Genomic DNA, 5,000 nt, shown 5'->3' on the forward strand with positions numbered 1-5,000 from the left:
CGGCTGGGGATTTCAACCCGCTCGGTCACTGCAGGGCGCCTCCACGCTTAGGCGCCCTGCTCAACCGTGTTTCGCCGGCTTTACGGCTGGGGATTTCAACCCGCACGGCTACCCGCATCGGTCTTACGGGCGCCTCCACGCTTAGACACCCTGCCCGAACGTGTTTCGCCGGCTTTACGGCTGGGGATTTCAACCCGCTCAGTCTCTGCGGGGCGCCTCCACGCTTAGGCGCCCCAATGAACCGTGTTTCGCCGGCTTTACGGCTGGGGATTTCAACCCGCGCGGCTACCCACATCGGTCTTACGGGCGAAACTCCACGCGGAGTCGCCCTGCCCGAACTTGTTTCGCCGGCTTTACGGCTGGGGATTTCAACCCGCTCGGTCTCTGCGGGGCGCCTCCACGCTTAGGCGCCCCAATGAACCGTGTTTCGCCGGCTTTACGGCTGGGGATTTCAACCCGCGCGGCTACCCGCATCGGTCTTACGGGCAAAACTCCACGCGGAGTCGCCCTGCCCGAACTTGTTTCGCCGGCTTTACGGCTGGGGATTTCAACCCGCTCGGTCTCTGCGGGCGCCTCCACGCTTAGGCGCCCCAATGAACCGTGTTTCGCCGGCTTTACGGCTGGGGATTTCAACCCGCTCGGTCTCTGCGGGGCGCCTCCACGCTTAGGCGCCCCAATGAACCGTGTTTCGCCGGCTTTACGGCTGGGGATTTCAACCCGCTCGGTCTCTGCGGGGCGCCTCCACGCTTAGGCGCCCCAATGAACCGTGTTTCACCGGCTTTACGGCTGGGGATTTCAACCCGCGCGGCTACCCGCATCGGCCTTACGGGCGAAACTCCACGCGGAGTCACCCTGCCCGACCGCTTTTCGCCGGCTTTACGGCTGGGGATTTCAACCCGCATCGGTCTTACGGGCGCCTCCACGCTTAGACGCCCTGCCCCACCGTGTTTCGCCGGCTCTACGGCTGGGGATTTCAACCCGCGTGGTCCGTGTTTTTCGGTAACATATTCGTGTTCCTTGCCCCCGACGGGCCGTGTTTTTCGGTAACAAAATCGTGTCTTTTGTCCCCGCTGCACCGTGTTTTTTGCCCCGCTCAACCGTGTTTTTTGCCCCCGCTCAACCGTGCTTACTGCCCCCGCTCAACCGTGTTTTTTCGGTAACATAATCGTGTCTTCGGGTAACATAATCTTGTTTTTCGGGCCATTTTACACCGACGGAGGCACCCACAGGGGCCATGTACACCCCGCTTGGCATGTACATGAGGGGCTGCCTGTTCCAAAAATCCTTCCCCCCTATAGGGGAATATGCATTTTGGGTCTCCAGCCACGCCCAGGGTTACCACCCCCTGGAAATCCCCCAGGTTTACCCCCCATTTTATGTGGATGCATAGATTCAGACCGCCCTGCTCCACCGCTTTTGGCCATTTTTGCCCAACGTTAGCCGCTTCGGCGTGCCGCTGGACTGTTTTCGGGCCTTTTTCACCGACGCTTGGCCGTATCCGCTTAGTTTTCCCCAACGCTTGGCCGCATCCGCTTAGTTTTCCCCCGCTGAACTGTTTTCGGGTCACTTTTGCCCAACGTTAGCCGCTTCCGCTTGCCGCTGGGCTGTTTTCGGGCCAATTTCCACCGACACTTGGCCGCATCCGCTTAGTTTTCCCCAACGCGTGCCCGCATCCGCTTAGTTTTCCCCCGCTGAACTGTTTTCGGGTCACTTTTGCCCAACGTTAGCCGCTTCCGCTTGCCGCTGGGCTGTTTTCGGGCCATTTTTCCCCCACACTTGGCCGTATCCGCTTAGTTTTCCCCAACGCGTGGCCGCATCCGCTTAGTTTTCCCCCGCTGAACTGTTTTCGGGTCACTTTTGCCCAACGTTAGCCGCTTCCGCTTGCCGCTGGACTGTTTTCGGGCCATTTTTCACCGACACTTGGCCGTATCCGCTTAGTTTTCGCCAACAATTGGCTGCATCCGCTTAATTTTCCAAGCTATACTGCTTTCGGGTCAGTTTTGCCCAACGTTAGCCGCTTCCGCTTGCCGCTGGGCTGTTTTCGGGCCATTTTCCACCCACGCTGGCACCGACGGGGCCATGTACACCCACGCGCGTGTACATGAGGGGGCACCCATTTTTGAAAACCTTGCCCCCCTATAGGGGAATATGCATTTTGAGGCTCTAGCCACGCCCAGGGTTACCACCCCCTGGAAATCCCCCAGGTTTACCCCCCATTTTATGTGGATGCATAGATTCAGACCGCCCTGCTCCACCGCTTTTGGCCATTTTTGCCCAACGTTAGCCGCTTCGGCGTGCCGCTGGACTGTTTTCGGGCCTTTTTCACCGACGCTTGGCCGTATCCGCTTAGTTTTCCCCAACGCTTGGCCGCATCCGCTTAGTTTTCCCCCGCTGAACTGTTTTCGGGTCAGTTTTGCCCAACGTTAGCCGCTACCGCTTGCCGCTGGACTGTTTTCGGGCCAATTTCCACCGACTCTTGGCCGTATCCGCTTAGTTTTCCCCAACGCGTGGCCGCATCCGCTTAGTTTTCCCCCGCTGAACTGTTTTCGGGTCACTTTTGCCCAACGTTAGCCGCTTCCGCTTGCCGCTGGACTGTTTTCGGGCCAATTTCCACCGACTCTTGGCCGTATCCGCTTAGTTTTCCCCAACGCGTGGCCGCATCCGCTTAGTTTTCCCCCGCTGAACTGTTTTCGGGTCAGTTTTGCCCAACGTTAGCCGCTTCCGCTTGCCGCTGGACTATTTTCGGGCCAATTTCCACCGACTCTTGGCCGTATCCGCTTAGTTTTCCCCAACGCGTGGCCGCATCCGCTTAGTTTTCCCCCGCTGAACTGTTTTCGGGTCAGTTTTGCCCAACGTTAGCCGCTTCCGCTTGCCGCAGGGCTGTTTTCGGGCCAATTTCCACCGACACTTGGCCGCATCCGCTTAGTTTTCCCCAACGCGTGGCCGCATCCGCTTAGTTTTCCCCCGCTTAACTGTTTTCGGGTCACTTTTCCCCAACGTTAGCCGCTTCCGCTTGCCGCTGGGCTGTTTTCGGGCCATTTTTCCCCAACACTTGGCCGTATCCGCTTGGTTTTCCCCAACGCGTGGCCGCATCCGCTTAGTTTTCCCCCGCTGAACTGTTTTCGGGTCACTTTTGCCCAACGTTAGCCGCTTCCGCTTGCCACTGGACTGTTTTCGGGCCAATTTCCACCGACTCTGGGCCGGATCCGCTTAGTTTTCCCCAACGCTTGGCTGCATCCGCTTAATTTTCCCCAGCTGAACTGTTTTCGGGTCACTTTGTCCCAACGTTAGCCGTTTCCGCTTGCCGCTGGACTGTTTTCGGGCCATTTTCCACCGACTCTTGGCCGTATCCGCTTGGTTTTCCCCAACGCTTGGCTGCTTCCGCTTAATTTCCCCCAGCTGAACTGTTTTCGGGTCACTTTTGCCCAACGTTAGCCGTTTCCGCTTGCCGCTGGACTGTTTTCGGGCCATTTTTCACCGACACTTGGCCGTATCCGCTTAGTTTTCGCCAACAATTGGCTGCATCCGCTTAATTTTCCAAGCTATACTGCTTTCGGGTCAGTTTTGCCCAACGTTAGCCGCTTCCGCTTGCCGCTGGGCTGTTTTCGGGCCATTTTCCACCCACGCTGGCACCGACGGGGCCATGTACACCCACGCGCGTGTACATGAGGGGGCACCCATTTTTGAAAACCTTGCCCCCCTATAGGGGAATATGCATTTTGAGGCTCTAGCCACGCCCAGGGTTACCACCCCCTGAAAATCCCCCAAGTCAAAATCACCCATGTAAAATATTCAAAAAAATCTCAAAAAATCACAAAAAATTTATAAAATCAAATAAATTCAAAAAAAAAAAAAAAATTTCAAAAATTCAAAAAAAATTCAAAAAATTCAAAAAAATTCAAAAAAATTCAAAAATTTCAAAAATTCAAAAAAAGTCCAAAAACCCAAAAAAACTTCAAAAATTTCAAAAATTCAAAAAAATTTCAAAAAAAATTTCAAAAATTTGCCCCGCTGAACTGTTTTCGGGTCACTTTTGCCCAACGTTAGCCGCTTCCGCTTGCCGCTGGACTGTTTTCGGGCCAATTTCCACCGACTCTTGGCCGTATCCGCTTAGTTTTCCCCAACGCGTGGCCGCATCCGCTTAGTTTTCCCCCGCTGAACTGTTTTCGGGTCACTTTTGCCCAACGTTAGCCGCTTCCGCTTGCCGCTGGGCTGTTTTCGGGCCAATTTCCACCGACACTTGGCCGCATCCGCTTAGTTTTCCCCAACGCGTGCCCGCATCCGCTTAGTTTTCCCCCGCTGAACTGTTTTCGGGTCACTTTTGCCCAACGTTAGCCGCTTCCGCTTGCCGCTGGACTGTTTTCGGGCCAATTTCCACCGACTCTTGGCCGTATCCGCTTAGTTTTCCCCAACGCGTGGCCGCATCCGCTTAGTTTTCCCCCGCTGAACTGTTTTCGGGGCACTTTTGCCCAACGTTAGCCGCTTCCGCTTGCCGCTGGGCTGTTTTCGGGCCAATTTCCACCGACACTTGGCCGCATCCGCTTAGTTTTCCCCAACGCGTGGCCGCATCCGCTTAGTTTTCCCCCGCTTAACTGTTTTCGGGTCACTTTTCCCCAACGTTAGCCGCTTCCGCTTGCCGCTGGGCTGTTTTCGGGCCATTTTTCCCCCACACTTGGCCGTATCCGCTTAGTTTTCCCCAACGCGTGGCCGCATCCGCCTAGTTTTGCCCCGCTGAACTGTTTTCGGGTCACTTTTGCCCAACGTTAGCCGCTTCCGCTTGCCGCTGGACTGTTTTCGGGCCAATTTCCACCGACTCTTGGCCGTATCCGCTTAGTTTTCCCCAACGCGTGGCCGCATCCGCTTAGTTTTCCCCCGCTGAACTGTTTTCGGGTCACTTTTGCCCAACGTTAGCCGCTTCCGCTTGCCGCTGGGCTGTTTTCGGGCCAATTTCCACCGACACTTGGCCGCATCCGCTTAGTTTTCCCCAACGCGTGCCCGCA

The sequence above is a fragment of the Carex rostrata genome, unplaced genomic scaffold (genome assembly GCF_964058835.1).
Source record: "Carex rostrata unplaced genomic scaffold, lpCarRost1.2 SCAFFOLD_65, whole genome shotgun sequence".
NCBI classification, from domain to species: Eukaryota; Viridiplantae; Streptophyta; class Magnoliopsida; order Poales; family Cyperaceae; genus Carex; species Carex rostrata.